Genomic DNA, 26,644 nt, shown 5'->3' on the forward strand with positions numbered 1-26,644 from the left:
CATAAATAATCTAAATCGATGAATGATATTATAAGTAATGACCTACTATATGGTATAAGAGAAATAATGCAGTAGAGGAAGAGAGACACATGTAATATTTTTAATCAAAAACTCATCGCACGTTGTGCGATCCTTCACAATAAAGTAAAATAATTTTTTTATAAAGTGTAGAAACTTTAACTTTATTACAAAGCAAGGGAACAATAGTTTACTGTACTTACAGGAGACCAATCAATTCATTTGAATCGAATAGTCATCCTTAACGCTACCAATCCAATTTATTTGTATTTCATTGACAATTCCAAACTTAACACATGATAATTTACTCAAGTAATACCCAACTTATATACATGAATAATTATAATGCAACGCGTGTGATATGCATAAACAATCATAACATGAAGAAAATAATACATAAAATGGTCGCACTTTTAAATTATCATAATAAATCATTACGATCTGACCGGTTATTTTGAGCTTTAGCGTTCCATTCGATGATTTGAAGTCTTCAGTAGCTTCATATGATGTATTATGACTTGTGTGAATCGTCGATTTTGGTTTCAGATGATCCGGAATTGATTTGGAAAAATGATTCTCAACTAGGAAGCTTTAAGTTCGAAGAGTTGACCAAGTTTGACTTTTGTGTATTTGACTCTAGATCGGAGTTTTGATGATTCTGTTAGGTCCAGATGGTGATTTTGGACTTGGGCGTATGTCCGGATTTGCTTTTGGATATTTCTAGAAGGTTTTGGGCACTAATTGGTGAAAGTTGGCAATTTGAAGGTTTGGAATGTTCCAAGGTTATGATAGAGATTCCAGCAGATGGTCATTCGGGAGGTATGGTTATCTTGTGGGATCATACCAAGGTTATGGTCCATAGCTTTGTGCGTAGAAGCCAGGAAATTAGTGCCACAATTGAGGTATTCTCCCTTAACAAAACTTGGTATTTTACTTCTAGTTATGCTAGTACTGATAGTAAAATTAGGAACACTATGTGGATCAATTTATGAGACATGCATAGTAAAATTAGTGGCCCTTGGTTAATAGAGGGTGATTTAAATGATGTCATATGCTCCGATGAGAAATTAGGTGGTAGAAAAATTAATCAAAATAGAGCAAAGGTCATGTGAGATTTTATTAACCACTGTAATCTTATTGACCTAGGTTTTAAAGGTCCTAAATTTACGTGGTCGAATAAAAGAAAAAAAACAAAGGCCTCATTCTAGAAAGGTTAGATAGGGTGTTTGCCAATAAGGAGTGGATTGAATCTTGCCCTGATGCGTACATTACCCATCTCCCTAGAATCCACTCGGATCATAACCCCTTATTGATCACTTGCAACCCTATAAAATGTAACACCTTTAAAAAACCTTTCCGACTAGAGACATTTTGATGCCGTCATCCGGATTTCATAAATTTAGTTAGAAACAGTTGGAGTAACTCCAACTATATTCATAGCTCCCATAACTTTAGAGGTAATATCATACAGTGGAGTAGGAAGCATTTTGGAGACATTCACCTTAAAAAATCTAGGATTATTGCTAGACTAAACGGCATTCAATGCTCCAATAACTATAACTCCAATTTTTATTTACAAAATTTAGAATCTAATCTTCAACAAGAGTATAGAGAGATTCTTAAATTAGAAGATGAATACTGGAGAATTAGAGCCAGAATGTCCTGGCTTCAAGAAGGTGACGCAAATACAAAATTCTTCCATATTGTGCAACCAATAGAGCTAGGAAAAACAAAATCGTTTATTTCAAAGACGAATTTGGTAATTGGATCAATGAACCTAACAAAATCCTAGACCATACACTCAACTACTTTGAGAATGCCTTCCAAACTGATCATTCTGCCTCCAATTGGTCTCTTATTAAAAACAATCCAAAAACTTTTAACAACCTTGATCTCTCTACCCTGGACAATCATCTTGCAAAGAGAAATCTACAAGGCAGTCTTTTCCTTCAAACCGTTTAAATCCCTGGGTCCAGATGGCATACATCCCTTTTTCTACCAGAAATATTGGAGCATTGTAGGCAACTCAATTATAGATTTATGTACCCAAGTATTTAATACTCAATCTCTACCTAATGATATCAACAACACCTACATTTGTCTAATCTCCAAAGTCTCAAATGCCAATAATCTGAAAAACTTTAGGCCCATAGGACTTTGCAATACTATTTATAAAATTATTACCAAAATCATTGCTAATAGAATTCAACCTTTCCTCAACCAAATTATAAGTCCTTTCCAAGATAGCTTCTTAAAAGGGAGAAGGTCTTCTGATAATGCCATCATAATCCAAGAAATGATGTGCTATTTTAAAAAATTGAAAGGGAAAAAAGGCTACATGATTCTAAAATTAGATCTGGAAAAAGCCTTCGACAGATTGGAATGGTCTTTCATCTACTTAACCCTTTCTTACTTCCAATTCCCTACTAACATAAAAAATCTTATTATGAATTGCATCAACACTAACAACATTGCCATTTTAGTAAATGACACTACAACCTCTTTCTTTGCACCAAGTAGGAGTATCAGACAAGGCTGCCCCCTATCCCTCTTTATATTCATTTTGTGCATGGAAATGTTATCCCGACTAATCTGTCACCAAGTTGACATCAATCTTTGGGACCCCATTAGACTAAGCAACCATAACACTAGCATATCTCACTTGTTTTTTGTCGATGATATTACCCTCATGGCAAAAGCTGATAAAAGAAACCTACAAACCATCAAAGAATGCCTTAATACTTTTTGCAATATGTCTGGTCAAAAGATCAATAGGAGGAAATCAAAGATTTTGTTCTCCCAAAACTGTCCTATTCAAGTTACCAAAGAAATTGCATCAGGTTTTAACATCAATATAGCCAATAAGTTTGGAAACTACTTGGGGTTTTCAATTCTTAACAATGCTCCCAAAGCAAAAGACTACCAATTCATCATTGAGAAAATGCGGGCCAAACTTTCAAATTGGAAACCCAATTTTCTAAACATAGCTAGTAGGACTACCTTAGCCCTTGCTACTCTCAACTCTATCCCAAACCATGCTATGCAATATACTTTGCTCCCAAAAAAAATCCTTAAACTTATTGATCAAATTCAAAGGAATTTTGTTTGGGGCACTACATCAAATCAGAAACAACTTCACCTTATTAATTGGAACACTGTTACCAAGCCTAAAACTCTAGGAGGTCTAGGAATGAAAGATGCCCTTTAAAAGAATAAAGTTTTACTAGGTAGTCTCTCTTGGAGACTCATTAACAATACCTCATCACCCTGGGCAAATCTCCTAATACGCAAATACTGCAAAAGGAATATCAAACACACCTCCTTCATTTGGAAAAGTGTTATTACTGGCTGGAAAATTTGTAACCAAGGAATTCAATAGCTTCCGGGCAAAAGCTCTAATCTTAATAGTTGAGAGACCCAATGGATCCCTCAAGTCTCAACTCTTAGAGCTAGCATTGAGGGCCCTCTAAACAAAAATGAAGCTAACCTTCCTATTAAGAGATTATACCACAAAGGAAGATGGAATTTCCAGGAAACTTCTTTTACTATCCCTTCCTCTATCATGGACAAAATCAATTCTATCCTCTTACCCCTCCAAAGCATAGATAAACCCCTTTGGAGTCTCAGTCCAAACGGGATATTCAATATAAAATCTTGCTACAACTTACTAATTCAAGGGGACATTAGTAACCAAGACTTTGTGTGGATATGGAAACTACCTTGCCCTAACAAAATAAGATACTTCTTTTGGCAAATCCTTCACAATAAGATTCCTTGTCGTTCATATCCCCGTCACATTGGAATAAATATAAACCCTAATTGCCCTAGTTGCAAAAACCAAGAGGAAACCATCACTCATATTTTCCTCACATATCCTATAGTCTCAGCGATATGGAGACAGTTCAATATCACAAATATGAACACTGATCCGGACAAACACTGGCTAACCAAGCTGAGAGACATAAACCCAATTCCCCTGAAAATTCCTTGGAACAATCTCCTACCTTTCCTTCTATGGGGGATCTGGATCAATAGAAACAACAACAATATCAATAACACCCACTACTCCCCCCGTACAAAAGACATATCTAACCTAGCCTATGAATTCCTCTTTTTCAACTCCACTGACACAACAACTGTGGATAAACCCATCATTAACATAAAATGGTATCCCCCACAACACGACTGGTACAAACTAAACAATGATGGTGCTTTTAAACACGAAGGTAATAAATCTGGTATTGGGGGAGTGTTCTGCAACAACAAAGGAATATGGATATTAGGTTATCAGAAAATGGATAAGGCTATATCACCTCTGCATGCAGAACTTCAAGCAATCCATGAAGGCATGAAAATAGCAACCCATTACAACCTATTTCCACTAAAAATCGAAACAGACTACACTGATGCTATCCATGCACTTAATAATGATCATCTTGTTATGACTAATATTATTCATGCATGCAGGTTATTGATGCTCCAGCGGAAGGACCTGTCCCTACGACATAACTTCCGGGAAGGAAACCAAGTAGCTCATCTTTTGGCAACAGATGCAAACAAAGACACCTTTTGGCAACCATGCAAGAAGTCAGCAAAACTACATCCAACACTACCTCATTTTGTTAACTCTCAACTTGATAAAGATATGGATGTTGTTTACCTTTCCAAGAAGTCACTAGACATTATGACTTGTAATAGACTAATACTCCTAGGCAACCAGAATGTCACAAACATTGGGCTACCAAGTCGTGACAAGCTGCATTCTCAGATCTTATGTACTAAGAACAATCTTTAATGCTTCTATAATATAAATATCCTTATTATAAAAAAAAGGTTTGGAATGTTCATAAGTTTGACCAGAAGTTGACTTTGATGATATTTGGTTCGGATTGTGGTTTCGGGAATTGAAATAGCTTTGTTATGCCATTTGGGACTTACACGTAAAATTTGAGGTCATTCTGAGTTGATTTGATATGGTTCGGCACGAGTTTTAAAAGTTAAAAGTTCAGAAATTCATTAAGTTTGATTTGAGGTGCGATTCGTGGTTTTGATGTTATGTGTGATTTAAGGCCTCGAGTACGTCCGTATTATGTTATGGAATTTGTTGGTATATTCGAACGGGGTCTTGATTGCTCGGGTGAATTTCGGATAGGTTTGGGTTGTGTTGCGCTCGTTTTTTATGTTTCGGCGTTGTTTCATCAAGCATAAATGGTACCACATTAAGCAAATGAGCTCTAATTTCTGTTTTGATTGAAGCATTAGATCCGTATCGTAATTTTAGAACTTTAACAACTAAAATCATTAACTTTGGGCATCGTATGAGAAATTTATGGTCATTTTACTAAGAGTTGGATTGTCAGATATTTTTTAGATTAATTACGAAATTGCCACTGAATTCGTATTTAAAAATCTGCACTATTTTCAAATATTGAAACCAATATATCTCCTTCATTATAAGGTTAAATAGAGTGATTCAAAAGCCTAACTTCACTAAAATTTACGAGGAATCCATTGGAGGCATCAAAAGCGAGTTTCAGAATCTTTTAATATATGAAACAAGGCAGAACAACCGGGCAAAAGTATATAATATCGAGGGTTAATTCATTTGATCATATTTTGAGTTGGGGAGCTCGTATTTGGGCGATTCTGGAGGTGATTTTCACTAAATAAATTGGGGTAAGTGTTCTACACTCGGTTTTGGTTATATTTTATGAGTCCATCTTCGTTTTTGGCATTTGATTGATGATTTCAAAGTAAAATTTGGAGATTTTTGTCTAAAATTTCATAAAGTGAATTTTTGAGTTTGGAACATCGATTCAGAGTTGTATTTGAGTGAAACTAGTATGGTTGGACTCGTAACTGAATGAGTTGTCAGATTTTGTGAGTTTCGCCGGATTTCAAGGTGCGAGCCCGGGTTTAACTTTCTGGTTGACTTTGGGCTTTTGATTAAAGAGTCCACCTTTATCGATTGTGTTTATTTTCTTTGGCATTATTTGATTTTCTTGAGTTATTTTTGGCTAGTTTTCGAGCCGTTCGGAGGTTGGTACGTGCAAGATGATGTTTCTAGAGTATTGTCTTGGTTGCTCGGTATAGGATTCAGCTTGTTCGAGGTAAGTAACACTTCTAAACTTGATGCTGAGGGTATGAATCCCTGAATATATGTGTTATGTGTTTGGTATTAGGGTGACACACATGCTAGGTGATGGACATGTAGGCGTACACCGTGTGAATTATGACTCGGTTGATTCTTGATACTGTGTAATTACCTAATATTGTTTCTATCCATGAAATTTCTATGTGTTAGAGAAATTAAGATGTGAATCATGTTAGAAATCATGTTAGGCTATATGTTTATTCTGTTAGACCCACGAAGGTCATTCTGCTGTTGAATTATTTATTTAAATTGCAATTACATACTCGGTCATATTAATTCATTTGCATATCATATCTCGGTCTCTGTTATCATTTGTTGTCACATCATGTTATCAATGTTTGGGCTGATTGACATGAGATTTTTGAGTCTGAGAGACTGGAGAGATTGATGATTGAGTTGGGGCCTAAGGGTCGGATTGTGAGTGATATTGATGGGATCGGGCTGCACGCCGCAACAGGTTTTATTGATTCATGATGTGATCGGGTTGCACGCCGCAACAAGCCATATTGGCTTTATATATATTATTATTGTATGGATTGGATAGCATGCCGCAGCAGGCCTTATAAGCATTATTATTATTGATGGGATCAGGCTGCACGCCGCAGCAGGCCGTATTGGCTTTATATTAGTGCCTGGGCAGGATCCGCCCCTCCGAAGTCTGACATACCAGCAATGAGAGCATGTACCATATAGTGCTCAGTGACTGAATATGCTGAGTGATTGAGCGTGATGAGTGGGAATGCAAGATAGTGAGATTGAGTACTCTGAGAGTGTGAATATATGAGTTCATTGCTGTGATGTATTGCATTTGACATGCATACTTGACATACAAGCATAGAGATGCATTTTCTCATGTTATACGGTTTTGTAACATTCATGATTTCACATGCACATGTACATGTAGGCATAGAGATGTACTTTCCTTATACAATCTGTGAGCACCTAATTTTTGACCATATTTGATTTTTTTCACTCACTTTTAGTATTTAAATAGATTTTAAGTTTAAATTTAATATCATAGTTTTATTTCACCTTCTATAGGTTTATTTTAGATAATTTGAAAATTACAAAAAAAAGAGTTACATATTTTAAAAGTATTAGTTTTATTTTTTCATTTTACAAAGAAAGAAAAGTTTAAAAAAAAGGGATATAATTTTATTTAGCTTAGTTTAATTTTAAGTGAGAAGTTTTTGAGAAATAAATATTGAGTGTAGTAATTTTACCTTGCTTTTTATTTACTTATTTAGTAGGAATATTTTTTTTAGTAATTATCAAGAAAAGAAAAAAGAGCCAATGGAAAATTGTCACATGGCAAAAGATTCTCTCTTATCATTTAATCCACATGCACTTTTCTAGCAATTTCCTACAAATAACACCTACCCTAGACAATCACACTCCCAATTCTCATCTCTTCCACCAATTAATCCATATACCTACACATATATATCTACACACAAAAAGACCTAAAAATTCCGACACCCCTCATTCTTTAACCTTCAGCTGCTGCACACTTTTTGACCTGAACAAATCATAATACAAGTATAAACCCCAAACATAATCATTAATAAACTGACAAAAAAAGAAGCGTGATTTTCACTTTTTATATTACTTGTTGCCATTTTCAAGAGTCCTTCCTTTGTGCTTAGTTGAATATTCACAATCTTCATCACATGCTTTTCATGTCTTTTATCACATTTATTACCTAAGATTTCCACTTTTTAAACTCGAAATATCCCACTAATTCATTGTTTTATCAAACTTAGAGAAATCTGAAGCCAAACAACTAAACACACACACTCTCACGTAGATAGGAGGAAGAAATACAGCTCAAATTAGCTGAAAATTGGCTTGGCAAATCTGGGTTTCTTTCTGGATTTTGTTTTAGTTCTCCTTCATGGAGTCCAATTGAGGCACTGTGGGGGGTTTTGAGATTCTGTTAGTCGTTTGAGGTGGTTTGCGGTTCTGTTCGAGTTGATCGTTGCTTCAAATCTTGATCAAAGTTGTGGTTTTCTTCTGTTCGTGTATTTGCCGGAATCTCTTTATTAATTGAAAATTTGCTTTTCTTGGGTTCGTTTCTGGTTCTTTTACTCTGTTTTGGTGCGATTAAAAATATGATAAGAGCAATACAAGTCGAATTTGGGGATTGGCTTTTGATACTGATTTGTTAGGTGTAAGAGATTTGATGCTCTGTTTGTCGTTTGATGCTCTATTTCTGTTGAGTAATGTTCTAATTTTGTGTTTGTTGATTTTGCTATTAGAATTTGCTAATATTCAAGATGTAGTATCGAAAGCTCGACAAGGTGTTAATGATGTTATGGGAGATGTTGGTATGTTTGGGTTGAGGTTTGAGGGGCTCGGGTGTGTTTCGGGTGAGTTTTGAGCGAGTCCGGACATTCCTGAACTTAGAAAATGGATGGGGGCAGAAGTTTTAGTGCTAGGCGCGGAAAATGGTCCGCGGCCCGCGATCATGAAGATGTGCAGGTCGTCGGTCCAACTTCGGAAGCTCATATCTTTTGATCTATAAGAAATTTTGAGATGATTCCAAAACTAAAGTTGTAGCCCTTCGTGCCTAGTTTCCAGAAAGGTAAAGATATTACAATGTGGACATCTGTAGCAAAAGTTATGGCCAAATACTAAAGCCTATCACTGCAGAGGAAAGATGTGCAGCCGCGGTCATTTTTGTGCGGACCGCACTGGTTTGTGCAGACCACGGTCGGTTTTGTGCGGCACCGCGGAGGGTGAAATCTGAGGGGTACTCTATAAATAGGAGGTTTTGGGTTTTATTTGATATTTTGACATAGAGAGCTCGGATTTTGATGATGTTTCGATGGTTTTTTAAGAAATTCATCGGGGTAAGTGATTTTAACTCACATTTGGCTAGAATACATGAATCTATTACAGTATTCATCATTTAATTCGTGATTTGGGATGGAATTTGGGAAGAAAATTGTGAAACCTTTCAAAATGTAAAATGATGATTTGAAGGACCAAATGGTATCAGAATTGGATATTTTTGGTATGGTTAGACTCGTGAGAGTATGAGGATTCTGAAAATGTAAATTTTACCCGATTCCGAGACATGGGCCCAGGTCTCAGGTTTTGCTAATTTCGGGATTTTTGATATTTTTCGAATGTTTTCGCTTGGGCTTTGTTCCCTTGGCATATTGTGACGTATTCATTCTGATTTTGAATAGATTCAATGCGCGTGGAAGCCAATTCGAGGGGCAAAGACATCGCAAGCTAGAGAATTAGCCGGTTCGAGGTGAGTAATCGTTGTAAATGATGTCCTGAGGGTTTGAAACCCCGGATTGCACATCGTAGTGCTATATTGAGGCAAGATACGCGCTGGATGATAAGCATGGGGTCTTTTACTACTGGAGATTGTGACTTGGTCCATCCCGATTGATGATTTTACCGCGTATTTGACTGAAATTCATTTGTTATCATCATGATTTGGGGTGATTGCCATATTTGGGCTTCGTGCCAACTATTTGAACCCTTCGGAGATTTTTATCACTGTTTCCTCACTGCTTGTCTTATTATTTGAACTCAGTCCGATTGATATCTACTATTTTACAAACTCAGCCACTTTTACTCAGATTTGAAACTTAAATGATATTTCTACATCATGTTTTGTGCTGATAACTACTGTTTTACTAATGCCCAAGGGGCTTGTGATGATTTTTGGACTGAGTAAGGCCGAGGGCCATATGTGAGGATATGCTGAGTGACATAAGGCCGATGACCTGAGATACTTTATTTTCCACGAGGTGGCTTAAGTGATGTGAGGCCGAGTGCCGAGTGATGATGCCACGAGGTGGCTTGATATAACGCTTGGGCCGTAAGGGGCCACTCCGGAGTCTGTACACCCACAATGAGCGCGGGTACCCATTATGATCTGAGAGTGAGCTCAAGAGACTGATACTGTTCTGTGTGATTGATACTTAGCCCGAGGGGCTGATACTGTACTGAGAGTGAGCCCGAGGGGCTGATACTATTCTGAGCGATTGATACTGTACTCGAGGGGCGGATTTCTACTTGTTATTTACCTGTTATATTACCTGGTTTACTTGTTTAAAAAAAGGGATATCATTTGATTTCTTCACTGATTACTGTTTTAAGTGATTTTACTGCTTAATATGGAATTGTTTTGTGCCTTTATGTGTTTTCATACTTTCAGCCATTATTTATAATTATTACTCACTGAGTCGGAGTACTCACATTACTCCCGGCACCATGTGTGCCGATTCAGGCATCGCAGAGTCCGCTCTTGAGTGTTGATTCTCCCAGTCCAGGCAGTGATTCGTAGACTACGAGGTAGTTATTGGCGTTCATAGCCCCATGCCTCCCTTATCTTATCATTTTCCTATTTTTAGAACTATTGTATCAGATTTAGTGCTCAGTAGACTTGTATCCGGATTTCTTAGTTGTTCATGACTTGTGACACCCCGGTATGGGTTGTCGGGATGGTTTCTACTATTTCTATCGTTAATTCTGCAAATTATGGTTATTATATCATATTTTACAACTACTTATGGTATTTAACTATTTAAAAGAGGTGGTCTGTTTTGGTCTGGCTGGCCTTGTCTTCACGACAGGCGCCATCACGATTAGATTCGGGGAATTGGGTCGTGACAAGTTGGTATCAGAGTCTAGGTTACATAGGTCTCACGAGTCATGAGCAGGTTTAGCAGAGTCTCGCGGATCGGTACAGAAACGTCTGCATTTATCCTCGAGAGGATGTAGAACCTTTAGGAAAAACTTTACACTCTTGAATTCTTATCGTGCGTCCTTGATTAAGCTTGGAAAGTAACTTTTGAAATTTCTTCCACGCATTCGTATGCACGCATGAGCGCTCAGTATCAGATGTGCATCAATGGCTTGTGGATCCTGATCGAGGGGTGAGATATAATCTCAGTGAGTTAATGTTGGTCCAGTCTGGAGGACTTGAGGCCGGATTTTTTCCTATAGCTTGAGCACCAAGATGTTGCTTGCTGAGCAAGTGCTTTTGAATTTATATGTTCGGTATTTTTCCATGTTAGTGGAAGTGACGACTAGATGTCTATGTAATAAGAATGTTAGTGCTGCGAGATGTATTCGTATGATTTTGCAGTGACGAGAAAGGTCTGCTGGAGGATACAAGAACTATTAGGTGCTTGATTTCCGTCTTGATTCGAGTTATAGCCCGAGTTATGGGCATGTGAAGAATCTTTTCATGTCTCCTAGTTGGGAGTGGAGTAGATTTCATGTTGCTGTATGAGTTTAGACTCAGGAAGACTAAGTGAGTGTGTAATGGTTATGATGGTGGAAGGTATTCATAAATGTTAGTTTAAGGCGAAGCAGGTGGGTTATCTCCTGTGAAGTGTTCTGGAGTTGTGTGATCTTTATGTTATCTGTTAGAAGATCCCATTTACAAGTGAAATATATGTGCGAATTTAATTTGGGTCACTTAAGAGAGTGGGTTTAATTGTTATGAGAGTAAATACGAGATTTGTAAAAGATATGAAGTACTAGATGGTCTGTGTGCCACGAGCTTATGAAGGGTTGAGTTTAATCTCACTATGGTATTATGGCAGCAATAAAGTGTATGCGTTATGAGTTATGGTGCGTGTTTTGAGCTATGGCTTTGAGCCAAGTGGGGGAGTCTGCTATTGAATAGTTGATTGCATAGTTATATGCTCTAATGGTTCCAGTTCGAGGCGTATTTGCAAATTAGTTATGGCTCGAGTATAGGAAATTTCAATAAAGGCTATGTTATGCTTTATGGGTGTACGAGAATCGGGGAATGACTTGAGTTATGATTGGTAAGGAATGCTCGGTGCACAGGGCAGGAAGTTGCTTGGTTATATTGGAATGAGGTCACATTCTGCAGTGTTGGAGTGCAAATGAAGCACAGGTTGTTCGGTTCGTTTAATCAATCTAACTGTGGTTTGAGTAGAGTGGATGCCTCTAGAGAATGGTCCTATTGTGTTCAAAATTTTACATGCAATAATTGGAGGCTTTCAAGTTGTACTTAAGGATAGAAACTGAATTTTTCAGTGGAAGATGGCAAGACTTGTGGTATTTTCTATGTTAATTATGGGATTCCATATATCAGTATCGGGAAGGTGAAGGTAATGGCTTCGAATTCGCAGTAAGTCCTTTCAGAGTCGGTATCTTGATTATGGAGCTTTGGGGAAACACTAAAAAGAGTATTCAGCGGGTGATGAGCCTTAGGCTGTGTGGTATTATGCTTGGGTCTCGTGTGGTAAGTTTGGGTTGAGGAAATGTGATGTTATAGTAAGAAGGAGTATCAAGTGAAGGTAAATTAGAAGGGAGCTCGGATAGATGGGATAGCTTGGTAGTAGGCCATATCGGTATGGTAAGGATATGAGTAGTTCTTTGGGTGTTTACAAGGTAATGAGTTTCCATATGTGTTTCGTGGCAATGCTCTTAGGTTTTGGATGGCTTGTGTATCTTGGTTGAGTTAAAATAAGTCAGTATTGGTGGTTTGGTTTTATGGACAAAGGGATTTGTAGAGTTCCTAATAATTTCTACCACGATAGAGATGTATAATTTCTGCTGGCATAAGGAGCATGGAATGTATAGTGATTTTCTCCTATATGGGATCAAATGGAAATTTTTTGACTATTTAAGTATGTAGTTGATTGTGGCTCGGAAAGGGATTTTGAAGTTCTCATATTTATCATTGGATGACATATTATATGTGGTATGTTGTGTACGGCGGAGATTGGCATATGTAAGGTCGCAATTCAGTTTTGAAAGGAAAGTCATAAATTCTTAGACAGCAGATGCAGTTTCAGATGACTAGGTAAATGATATTACTAAATGGTGTGTCTTGATAACGGTATGCACTTCAAGAAGAGGGAAATGTGATTGAGTTAATAATACATCATAGATATTGCAGTTGTGGACTGTGAGAAAATAGCTAAGGTTGGTGAGAGGGTAGTATGTGTTATGATTTAGTTGTTGTGAAGCTTCGGAGGATTATTTATCTATTGTATGTGACTAGACTTGATGTGTGGTTCATTGGTAGACCTATATGGATGTGTGTTCTATATCATGACGGTTTGGTTGACTTTGAGTTGCCAATGGTGAGATGTGTTGATTCGGTTGTTATTGAGTTATTAGAAATCACGGGGATCTATGAGTTATCTTTTCATGTTGCGAGGCGTTAAGGTTTGTTGGTTATAGGCACATGTGGTGCGGCGTTATTGGGTCCTCTCAGTGGAATTCGAGCGGGTAGAGTATCGGGTATTGCTCGGCGGGTAGCGTATCGGTTGTATCCCTTAGGGTATGTGTAATGTTATATCAATTGCTTCGCGGTGGTTATCATGATTACTTTGGTTTTAGCCATCATATTGCGCACGATTGTCGATTTTGAGAAGAGTGACTTAAGGTGTTTTCACGTGGATCAGTGTTTGGATGAGGTCGCGCGTTGGAGCGAAGCTATGAGGAGGTATGATCCTGCGGGTTAGATTTGTGTGTTCTGTTTTTATGATGTGATACGGGTTCTCAGCATTGTGTGTGGTGGTACTAGTGAGCTTGCGGTACAGCTCTTTCATTTGAGTCATTTTTCAAGAATTGAGTAGGTTCGGATTGTGCCTTATTGGTGCATGGATTGCACGAATCGTGGCTTTAGTCTATATTGAGGTGTCAATGTCACAAGAGTAGTTGTGTTGGATTAGATGAGACTGTCGGGGTCTTTAATGACTGCAAACGGATTTGATTTCAACATGTTGAAAGGATAATATCGAGCTTCGGCTCAGAAATTTGCTATGGTATTTTCCAAAGGAGGAGTGACTTCTTGAATAGTTGATCTGGAAAATGGTGGCTTACTGCGTGTTTTAGTGATCATTGGCAGTATATGAAAGTGTTGGGGTGAGGCTTTAGTTGATAAGAGTTTTTCTATCGGTATTCGTTTGTTGTGTGCAACTACTGTAATTAGAAGTTATCACTACGAGTGTTTGAGTCATGTGGTATATCAGGTGATTGCACCTGAGATTGTAAGTATGGGTGATTACAGTTGGTTCGGGCTTATTCTGAATATAGATATGAGATTCTGATCTTGTGAATGATTTCAGAAGTGGAAATGTGGTTCTAAGGCTTATGGGTTAGATTAGGTTGTAAAATTTCAGTTACTGTGTGTTATCGGACCTATGTGAGATAGGGTGACATGGGATCACCCCCGGGTATATGCATGGTAAGGTTATTCAACGATTGGTTAGCTTTTGGAACAACTCTGAGCACATTCGTGGACGAACGTATGTTTAAGTGGAGGAGGATGTAACGACCCGACCGGTCGTATTGAGCTTTTGCACTTTGCTCGCCAGTTCTCGGGCATGACTTGACCCGTGTGGTGTATTATAACTTATGTAAATCGTTGGTGTTGGATTTTAGGTTAATCAAAATTTAATTTGGAAGAACAATCTCAGTTGAAAGCTTAAAATTTGAAAGGTTTGACCAATACTTGACTTGTTTGTATATGATCTCGGATCGGAATTTTTATGATTTGGTTAGCTCCGTATGGTAATTTTGGATTTAGGATCGTGTCCGGAATTATTTTTGGAAGTTTGTAGTTTAATTAGGCTTGAAATGGCGAAAATGAGAGGCCGAAGTTTGGAAATTTGACCGAGGGGTTGACTTTTTGATATCGAAATCAAAATCCGAATCAAGAAGTTGGAATAGCTCCATTATGTCATTTATGACTTATGTGCAAAATTTGGGGTCAATCGGATCTGATTTGATAGGTTTCAGCGTTGTTTGTGGAATTTGAAATTTCTAAGTTCTTAAGCTTGAACCCGAAGTTCACTTGGTGTTTTGATGTTGTTTTGAGTGATTCAAAAGCTCGACAAGGTGTTAATGATGTTATGGGAGGTGTTGGTATGTTTGGGTTGAGGTTTGAGGGGCTCGGGTGTGTTTCGGGTGAGTTTTGAGCGAGTCCGGACATGCCTGAACTTAGAAAATGGATGGGGCAGAAGTTTTAGTGCTGGGCGTGGTGGATTTAGTGCTGGGCGCGGAAAATGTGCTGGGCGCGGAAAATGGTCCGCGGTCATGAAGATCTGCAGGTCGTCGGTCCAACTTCGGAGTTTGAAACCCATGATTGCACATCGTAGTGCTATATTGAGGCAAGATACGCGCTGGATGATGAGCGTGGGGTTTTTTACTACTGGGGATTGTGACTTGGTCCGTCCCGATTGATGATTTTACCACGTATTTGACTGAAATTCATTTGTTATCATCATGATTTGGGTTGATTGCCATATTTAGGCTTCGTGCCAACTATTTGAACCCTTTGGGGATTTTTATCACTATTTCCGCACTGCTTGTCTTATTATTTGAACTCAGTCCGGTTGATATCTATTGTTTTACAAACTCAGCCACTTTTACTCAGATTTGAAACTTAAATGATATTTCTACATCATGTTTTGTGCTGAGAACTACTGTTTTACTAATGCCCAAGGGGCTTGTGATGATTTTTGGACTGAGTGAGGCCGAGGGCCATATGTGAGGATATGTTGAGTGACATGAGGCCGAGGGCCTGAGATACTTTATATGCCACGAGGTGGCTTGAGTGATGTGAGGCCGAGTGCCGAGTGATGATGCCACGAGGTGGCTTGATATAGCGCTTGGGCCGTAAGGGGCCCCTCCGAAGTCTGCACACCACAGTGAGCGCGGATACCCATTATGATCTGAAAGTGAGCCCGAGAGGCTGATACTGTTCTGAGTGATTGATACTTAGCCCGAGGGGCTGATACTATACTGAGAGTGAGCCCGAGGGGCTGATAATATTCTGAGCGATTGATACTGTGCTCGAGGGGCGGATTTCTACTTGTTATTTACCTGTTAAATTACTTGTTTTACTTGTTTAAAAAAAGGGATATCATTTGATTTCTTCACTGATTACTGTTTTAAGTGATTTTACTGCTTGATATGGAATTGCTTTGTGCCTTTACGTGTTTTCATACTTTCAGCCATTATTTATAATTATTACTTACTGAGTCGAAGTACTCACATTACTCCCTGCACCATGTGTGTAGATTCCGGCATCGCAGAGTCCACTCCTGAGTGCTGATTCTCCCAGTCTAGACAGTGATTCGGAGACTACGAGGTAGTTGTTGGCGTTCGCAACCCCGTGCCTCCCTTATCTGATCATTTTCATGTTTTTAGAACTATTGTATCGGATTTAGTGTTCAGTAGACTTGTATTCTGATTTCTTAGTTGCTCATGACTTGTGACACCCCGGTTTGGGCTGTCGGGATGGTTTCTACTGTTGTTATCGTTAATTCCGCAAATTATGGTTATTATATCACTTTTTACAACTACTTATGGTATTTAACTGTTTAAAAGAGGTGGTCTGTTTTGGTCTGGCTGACCTTGTCTTCACGAGAGGCGCCATCACAATCGGATTCGGAGAATTGGGTCGTAACAATACCCTTTGTTACCCCTTTTGAGCATGTGTTATTTTCTTTGGCCACCCTCTTTTGGAATCAAGTTTAGAGTTTAAATTCTAAAAAAATTAAATTAAAAAAATGATGAAAAGAAAAGTCCATTCCCCAAGAGTACAAATTGGGGCAACTCTTACAATATTATAGAAAAAAAAAAGAACAATCAAAGGGTCATGCCCCAAAATAAAAGCTAGGGCAACATGTTTTGAAAAAAAAAGACAAAACAAAAAGACAAAAAAAGGAAGAGAAGAAACAAAAGAAAATAGATAGGTTAGATATTTGAACTACGTTTGACATAATTCATTTTAAAAAAGGATACGTAGGCAGCCTCACGGTTCGGTCTAACCAAATAAGAATTAAAAAAGAAAAAAAATCCCCAGTATCTGAAATTGGGGAAAAGTATTTCACTTTTGAAAGAGTCGATTCCAAGAGTTGTAAGCCAACAACCCCTCATTTTGAGTCTACTTTGAGCCTTCATGCCGACTTTTCTTTCCAACCTTATCCAAAAACCTTCCAAATAAAGACCTCCTGATCAGCTTTCAAGAATGCCAAGAGACGCATGCAATGAGCAACAGTTGTCACACGATATAAAACACTGTCAAGTTGCCTGCAAAACAAAAAAGAAAGGGAAAGAAAAGAAAAAACTAATGAGAGAGTGTTACTAGTGAAACCCTTATGGGCATTGTAAGACGACGGTAAGTAGAGATAAATAAATGAGAGAGACTTATTGGTAAAAACCCCTCAGGGCACCACTAGTCGAAAGTGAGTCGTGAAGGCGATTCAAAGAATTGGCACGAACAAGCCCGACTTCAAAGGTCATAAGAATGGTAAAAGGGAAGATTGGATTAGTTTGATAGATTAGGCCGTTAAGTCCAAAATGCATTTCATGATCATTAAGGCTAGTTACTACAAAAAAAACTCTTCATTCTGTCCTTATGACAGGGGCATTTCTTGTTAATACTTGTTTCTTTGCATCATTGTGTCCTTCACTCTGAGTCAGTCCTTGTCAAAATAAGCAAGAAAAGATTTTAAAATCTGTTACCAGCTTTTCAGTTGCATAAAGTAAATTTGTCCATCGCCTTCAGTTGTTACTTTCAACATGCCTTAAGAATTCATGTAAAGACTCCCCCCAAAAGACTCTGGTTATCCTACTTGGCTAAAGCAAGCAAAGATAACCTCAAGGTTAATCAGGGACTCTCTATAGTACTGAACAAGGACTGAAGCGTGCACATCGTGCAAAAGGCACTTCCAGTTGTGATTCTGTTTGACAGACAAATTGCTAAAAAGTAGGAAGTCATTCAAGATATAAGAAAAGGTCACCTAAGCAAATATCTCCAGTTGGGATAAGGCTAATTGAGCCGCAAATACAAATAGTACTAGGTGTGAAACAATCAAAGTTGGTGTAGAAAAAAAGTCTCTTGAGACCGACTCAAGTTGATCGAGCGAAAGCCAAGCTGCTCAAGAATCAAGGCCACAAACCGACCACCACTTTTAAAACTGACAAAATTTCTCTGTTTGAACAGGAACAAAGCAGTGCAAGGAAAGTGGTTTCAAAAAACAAAAAAGGAAAAAAAGAGACAAAGAAGAGAAGAGAAGAGCCGACAAAGGGAAGTTTCTAAACTATTTGCCTTTATTTGTCTTGCTAATGTGCATAAAATGTTGCCATTGCACTCACATTTTTCCTCCTAGGATAAAAAATCCTAGTCTGATGGATTTTCTCCCAATAAAAATCTTAGTTTGATGAATTTTTTTCCTAAGATAGGAAATCTAGTCTGATGAATTTTCTCCTAGAATAGAAATCTTTGTCTGATGAATCTTTCTCCTAAGATAACAAAAAAAGGATCTAGTTTGATGAATTTTCTCCTAGGATCCAAATCTTAGTCTGATGAATCATTCTCCTAAGATAGAAGACCTAGTCTGATGAACTTTCTCCTAGGATAGAAATCTTAGTCTGATAAATCTTTCTCCTATGATGAAAAAAATATTATGATGACCCAAAAGGTCATCACTTATTTTAGAAATAAATTCTATGTTTTGATGCTTTAAAAACCTCTTTCAGTATCACCTCAATTTGCGTGCGTAGTTCGGGCGCGTAACCTAAAAGCCATTATGTGAAAATATGTGAAAATGATGAATTTTGCCTTTAAAATGAATTTAAGTTGACTTCGGTCAATATTTTGAGTAAACGGACCCAGACCCATAATTTGACGGTCTCGGAGGGTCCGTAGGAAAATATGGGACTTGGACGTATGCCCAGAATCGAATTTCGAGGTCCCAAGCCTGAGAAAAGAATTTTGAAAGAAAATTATTTTTTGAATTATTTATGAGTTTTTTAAAATGAAATGTGTTTAAAATCTGATGGTATCGGGCTCGTATTCTAGTTCCGGAGCCCGGTATAGGTCTTATATATGATTTAAGTTAATTCTGTGAAATTTGGTAAGAAACGGACTTGAAATGACGTGAATCGGACCATATTTGAGAAGTTCTTAAGTGATTTCATGATTTTGATGCTAAATTCATAGTTGTTGATGTTATTTTGGCGATTTGATCACACGAGTAAGTTCATATGACGTTTTTGAGTTAGTATGCATGTTTAGTTTGGAGCCCCAAGGGCTCAGGTGAGTTTCTGATAGGTTTCGGAAGGTTTTAAACTTAGAAAAAAGTTGCAGGTTTTCAGTTTCTGGTGCATAGGGATTTTGTGCTTCGCGTTCGCGTGGCTTCACTCGCGAACGCAGAAGGAAATCTCCCTTAAGTGAAAATTTGTTCTTCGCAAACGCGGAGCCTAGGACGCGAATGCGAGGCTATGGGGGGGATACCCTACGCGAATGCGTCTAGGCCCTCGCGAACGCGTAGGGTTAGTGGCCTGGGGGAGGGATTTCACACTTTACCTTACGCGAACGCGACCACCTGACCGCGAATGCAATGACTCTGGGAGCTAAAGCTTCGTGAATGCGCGCTTCTGATCGCGAACGCGAGCTTCTGATCGCGAACACGATGGTCAGCTGGGTCTGACCCATCGCGAATGCGGCAGGCCTATCGCGAATGCGATGAAGGCCTGCCTATCGCGAACGCGATGAAGGCCTACCTAGTGATTTTAAAACAGAAGCAAAAATGGGCAGAACTCATTTACTTCATATTTTCGAAATTTGGGAGCATTGAGGCGAATTTCAAAGAACAATTTCTTCCCCAAAACATTGGTAAATGATTCTAAAACTTCTTTTTTTGATTTCCCATTGCATTTCATCACTTTTCATCCTAAAATCTAGGGTTTTATGGTAGAAATTAGGAATTTGGGTAGAGTTAGGGATTTTTGATTAATTGGGATTTAGACCTCATTTTGGGGTTGGATTTCGAAACCAATTGTATATTTGGGCTCGTGGGTGAATGGGTGATCAAATTTTGGTCCGAACATCAAGTTTTGACCAAGCGGGCTCGGGGTCAATTTTTGACTTTTTGGGGAAAATGATAGAAAACCTATAATTAAGCATTGGGTATGAATTCTTTAGCATTTATTGATGGTGTTAAATCAATTTGGACTAGATACGAGTTGTTTGGAGGCGAATTCTAAAGGAAAAGCGGTGTTTGAGGCTTGAGTTGGTCGTGGAAGTTAGAGGTAAGTGTTTGGTCTAACCTTAGCTTGAGGGATTAGGAGTTGTGTCCTATTTGCTATGTGTTACTTGTTGAGTACGACATATAGGCATGGTGACGAGTATCTATACGTTGGTGTCAAGCATGACCGTGAGTCTTAAATTGAAATTGTTGTGTTCTTAATAAGTACTATGAATGCCTATGTTGTTAATTCTCTGTTTGAGAAAGAATTTTGATTATTCTCGTGGAAATTGCTTATGGTTGGGTATTGGTGCTAGTTGAGGTTTTTTTGTGAAGTTAGATGTTGGAACAAGTTTTGTTATAGTTGATTCCCTTGCCGGGACGTATTTGCTTATACTGTCGATTTCCTTGCACGGATAGTGTTGTTTCCTTATTGTTCCCTTACCGGGACTCTTTTCTAATTGGTGTTGAATTGCATGATATGGATCGGGTTGCACGCCGCAACAACATTATATTTGGATCGGGTTGCACGCCACAACGATATTATACTTGGATCGGGTTGCACGTCGTAACAATATTATAATTGGATCGGGTTATACGCCGCAACAGTGATAAATGATATGGATCGGGTTGCACGCTGCAACAGTGTTTTTATGATTTGGATCGGGTTGCGCACCGCAATAATAAATAATAAAAGTGGTTATTGATTGGTTACGATTTCCTTATTCTTTTGCTGTAAAATTTTAAATTGTTCTTTATGCTTTTCTCCTGAATTACTGTTGGTACACGATATTCCCCCGCAGCATGTTCCCCTCCTATCCTTAATTTTATATTTCTATTTTTATTTTTCATTGTATATGATATAACTGTACAGGTTTATTTGGTAGTCTGGTCCTAGCCTCGTTACTACTTCGCCGGGGTTAGGCCAGACACTTACCAGCACATGGGGTCAGTTGTGCTGATAGTACACTCTGCACAGTGTATAGATCCCGGAGCGGCAACTTTTGGACCGTAGCTTTGGGTGGCTGACTTCAATCTAGTCGTAGATTCCGAGGTAGTCCTGCAGGCGTCTGCAGGCCCTGGTGTTCTCTTCTATCTTTATATTCTGTTTTCACCTACTTCAGAGACAGATTGTATCTTTCTTTCCAAACAATTGTTTGTAGTATTCATAGATAGTCTGTGATATGGTGACACCACTTCCGGGTAAAGATGTACTTGGTACGTCTTCCACATGTCTTTAATTATTGTTAATATTCCATTGTTGATCGTATGTTGTTTTAAACTATTAAAAAGGGCTAAATAAAAGAGTTAGTAAATCTATAATACTCGGTTTGCCTAGCTTTCACGAGTAGGCGCCATCACGACTCTCGAGGGTGGGAAATCCGGGTCGTGACAAGTTGGTATCAGAGCTTTAGGTTACATAGGTCTCACATTTCACGGACAAGCTTAGTAGAGTATGAGGGATCGGTACGGAGACGTCTGTATTCATCCCCTAGAGGCTACAGAGTTAGGAAAAACTTCACATTTATTCTTTCCTATCGTGCGGTTTGGTTACTCAATGCTAACTGAATTTCTACTCTATTCTTTCGCAGATGGCGAGAACACGCGCTTTCTCATCCAACGATCAGCAGCCCGAGCCCCCAGTAGCAGCTCCCACAAGGGGCAGAGGCCGAGGCCATGCTAGAGGCCGAGGTAGGGGTAAAGCTCAGCCCAGAGCAGCAACACTAGCGGTGGAGCCTCAAGTTGACTTTAATGATGAGGTTCCGGCCCAGGCAGTTCCGGTCGGCCCAGCTCAGGTCCCAGAGGGGTTTATTACTACCCTAGTACTCCAGGATGCTCTGGTCCATCTAGTGGGACTGATGGAGAGTGTCACCCGGGCAGGCTTGTTTCTTGTAGCACCAGCCGTCTCTCAAGCTAGAGGAGGAGCCCAGACTCTTGCTACTCGCACTTCGGAGCAGATGGCTCCCCAGTTTCAGGCTCCAGCAGCTCAGCCAGTTGGAGTAGTTCAGCCAGGTGTGGTAGCTTAGACCGGTGATGGAGCAGCTATGTCTGTCGATGCTTTGTGGAGATTGGACAGGTTCACCAAGCTCTTCACTACTAATTTCAGCGGTGCATCTTCTGAGGATCCCCAGAATTATCTAGATAGTTGTCATGAGGTTCTCAGGAACATGGGGATAGTGGAGACCAATGGAGTCGACTTTACTACTTTCCGCTTGTCTGGATCCGCCAAGACTTGGTGGAGATATTATTGTTTGGCTAGACCAGCCGAATCACCAGCTTTGACTTGGGAGCAGTTTACTCAGCTATTTCTAGAGAAGTTTCTCCCTATCACTCAGAGAGAGATCTATCGAAGGCAGTTTGAGCGTCTCCAGCAGGGTTCTATGACTGCTACTCAGTATGAGACCAGATTCATCAACTTGGCCCATTATGCTCTTATCATACTTCCCATCGAGAGAGAGAGAGAGAGAGGGTGAGGAGGTTCATTGAGGGACTTATTCAGCCGATTCGACTTTAGATGGCTAAGGAGACGGGGAGAGAGATTTCTTTTCAAGAGGCGGCCAATATGGCTAGGAGAGTTCAGATGGTTCTATCGCAGGGGGTGGTCAGGGGTCTGACAAGAGGCCTCGTCATTCAGGTAGATTCAGTGGTGCCTCGTTTAGAGGCAGGGATTTGTATGGTAGGGGCCATCCTCCTAGGCCTTTTCAGTCAGCACTTTAGGTTTCTCACGGCGCTTCAGGTGGCCATGGTTCTCATATGTAGTATTCTGATCAACAGCCCTACAGTGCACCACTAACTCCTATCAGTGCATTGCCACTCCAGAGTTTTCGGGGTGGTAATTCAGGTTGCCAGGGTCAGTCTCAGTTTCCTCAGCCGTAGCATTCAGGTGGATGCTTTGAGTGCGGTGAGTATGGTTATATCCGGAGGGCTTATCTGAGATTGGTGGGTACTCAGTCACAGCAGCAGGGTTCCCGTGCTATGGTTCAGGCGCTAGATGTTCCACTGCTCGCTCCTCCAGCTAGGGTTAGGGGTAGAGGTGCTAGAGGTAGAGGTAGAGGTACTAGAGGTGGAGGTCAGGCAGCTAGAGGTAGAGGCCAGCCAGCAGCAGGTCGTCCAAGATATGTAGTTCAGGGTAGTGGGGCCCAGCCCAGATGTTATGCTCTTCCATCCAGGCGTGAGGCTAAGGCTTTCGATGCAGTTATCACAAGTATTGTTCTAGTTTGTAGTAGAGATGCTTCAGTTCTATTTGATCTAGGGTCTACATACTCCTATGTGTCATCTTATTTTGCATCATATCTGGTCATGCATAGTGATTCCTTGAGTGCCCCTGTATATGTGTCTACATCGGTGGGTGATTCTATTGTGGTAGATCGAGTCCATCATTCATGTATAGTTGTGATTGGGGGTCTTGAGACTCGTGTAGATTTGTTACTTCTAGACATAGTTGATTTTGATGTCATATTGGGGATGGACTGGTTATCACCTTACCACGCTATCTTGGACTGTCATGCCAAGACTGTAACCTTAGCCTTGCCGGGTTTACCTTTTTTAGAGTGGAGAGGGACTCCTGGTCATTCTACCCGTAGTGTTATCTCTTATGTGAAAGCTCGGTGTATGGTTGAAAAGAGGTGTTTGGCCTATTTGGCATATGTTCATAATTCTAGTGCCGAGGTTCCTTCTATTGATTCTGTGCATGTTGTTCGTGAGTTCCTTGAGGTATTTCCTTCAGACCTGTTGGGTATGCCACCCGACAAGGATATTGACTTCTGCATTGATTTGGCTCCGGGCACTCAGCCCATTTCTATTCCGCCGTATCGTATGGCCCCGCCTAAGTTGAAAGAATTGAAGGAGCAGTTGCAAGACTTACTTGAGAAAGGCTTTATTAGACCTAGTGTCTTGACTTGGGGTGCGTCGGTGTTGTTTGTTAATAAGAAGGATGGATCGATGCAAATGTGTATAGATTACCGGTAGTTGAACAAGGTTACAATCAAGAATAAGTATCCATTGCCGATGATTGATGATTTGTTTGATCAGCTTCAGGGTGCCAAGGTATTTTCGAATATTGACTTGAGATCTAGCTACCATCAGTTGAGGATTAGGGCATCCGATGTCCCTAAGATGGCTTTTCGCACTTTGGACGGGCATTATGAGTTCTTGGTGATGTCATTCGGGTTGACAAATACCCAAGCAGCTTTTATGGATTTGATGAACCAAATGTTCAGGACATACTTGGATTCGTTAGTGATAGTCTTCATTGATGACATTTTGATCTATCCCTGCAGCCGGAAGGAGCATGAGCAGCATCTGAGATTGGTTATTCATATTTTGAGGGATAGTCAGTTGTAGGCCATGTTTTTGAAGTGTGAGTTCTGGTTGAGTTCAGTGGCATTATTGGGTCATGTTGTATCAGTAGAGGGTATTCAGGTTGATCTGAAAAAGATAGAGGCAGTCAAGAACTGGCCTAGACACGCATCAGCTATAGAGATCTAGAGTTTCTTGGGTTTCGTGGAGGGGTTTTCGTCTATCGTAACCCCGATGACCAGGTTGACCCAGAAGGGTGCCTAGTTCAGGTGGTCGGACGAGTGCGAGGCGAGCTTTCAGAAGCTCAAGATAGCTTTGACTACGGCACCAGTGTTGGTTTTGCCCACAGGTTCAGGGCCATATACAGTTTATTATGATGCATCTCGTATTGGACTTGGTGCGTTGTCGATGCAGGATGGCAAGGTCATTTCCTATGCTTTGTGGCAGTTGAAGATTCATGAGAAGAACTATCTGGTTCATGATTTGGAGTTAACAACCATTGTTCACGAGTTGAAGATTTGAAGGCTTTATCTGTATGGCGTGGCATGTGAGGTGTTCATAGATCACAAGAGTCTGCAATACTTGTTCAAGCAGAAGGAGCTAAATTTGAGGTAGATAAGGTGGTTGGAGCTGTTGAAAGACTATAATATCATCATCTTATATCATCAGGGAAAGGCCAATGTGGTGGCCGATGCTTTGAGTAGGAAGTCAGCTAGTACGGGCAGTCTTGCTTATATTCTGGTCGGTGAGAGACCGCTTACTTTGGATGTTCAGGCTTTCGCCAATCAGTTTGTGAGGTTGGATGTTTCTGAGCCCAGCTGTGTGTTAGCTTGCACAGTCGCCTGTTCTTCTTTATTGGAGGGTATCTGAGATCGGCAGTATGATGATCCTTATTTGTGTGTCCTTAGAGACACAGTGCAACACAGAGGTGCCAAGCAGGTTACCTTAGGAGATGATGGAGTTTTGAGATTGTAGGGTCGAGTTTGTGTGCCTAATGTGAATGGACTTCGAGAGTTGATTTTAGATTAAACCCATAGTTCCCGGTACTCTATTCATCCGGGCACCGCTAAGATGTATCAGGATTTGCGGCAGCATTATTTGTGGAGGAGAATGAAGAAGGTCATTGTTGCATATGTGGCTCGGTGTTTGAACTGTCAGCAGATTAAGTACGAGCATCAGAGGCTCGGTGGTTTGTTCTAGAAGATTGAGATTCTTGAGTGGAAGTGGGAGCGTATCACTATGGACTTCGTTATTGGACTCCCACGGACTCAGAGGAAGTTCGATGCAGTGTGGGTTATTGTTGATAGGCTGACCAAGTCAGCACATTTCATTCCTATGACAGTCTCCTATTCTTCCAAGAGGTTAGCTGAGATCTATATCCGGGAGATTGTTCATCTTCATGGTGTGCCCGTGTCTATCATTTCGGATCGAGGTACGCAATTTACCTCACATTTCTAGAGAGCACTTCAGCGAGAATTGGGCACACGGGTTGAGTTGAGCACAACATTTCATCCTCAGACGGACGGGCAGTCTGAGCGGACCATTCAGATTTTGGAGGATATGCTCCGAGCTTGTGTCATTGACTTTGGAGGCTTGTGGGATTAGTTTTTGCCTTTAGCAGAGTTTGCCTACAACAACAGCTACCAGTCGAGTATCTAGATGGCTCCTTATGAGGCTTTGTATGGTACGCGGTGTCAGTCGCTGGTTGGATGGTATGAGCCGGGAGAGGCTCGGTTGTTAGGTACGGATCTAGTATAGGATGCCTTGGACAAATTCAGGATTATTCAGGATAGGCTTCATACAACTCAGTCCAGGCAAAAGTTTTATGCCGACCGTAAGGTTCGTGATTTGGCTTTCATGGTCTGTAAGCGGGTATTTCTTCGAGTGTTGCCTATGAAGGGCATGATGAGATTTGGGAAGAAGGGAAAGCTTATCCCTAGGTTTATTAGCCCGTTTGAGATCCTTGATCGAGTAGGAGAGGTGGCTTACAGACTTGCGTTATCGCTGAGCTTATCATCCTTGCATCTAGTGTTTCATGTGTCCATGCTTCGGAAGTATCACAGCGATCCATCCCACGTGTTAGATTTCAGCACTGTCCAGTTGGACAAGGACTTATCTTATAAGGAGGAGCCAATAGCTATTCTAGACCGGCAGGTTCATCAGTTGAGATCGAAGA

Source organism: Nicotiana tabacum, chromosome 1, assembly GCF_000715075.1.
Source record: "Nicotiana tabacum cultivar K326 chromosome 1, ASM71507v2, whole genome shotgun sequence".
NCBI lineage: Eukaryota > Viridiplantae > Streptophyta > Magnoliopsida > Solanales > Solanaceae > Nicotiana > Nicotiana tabacum.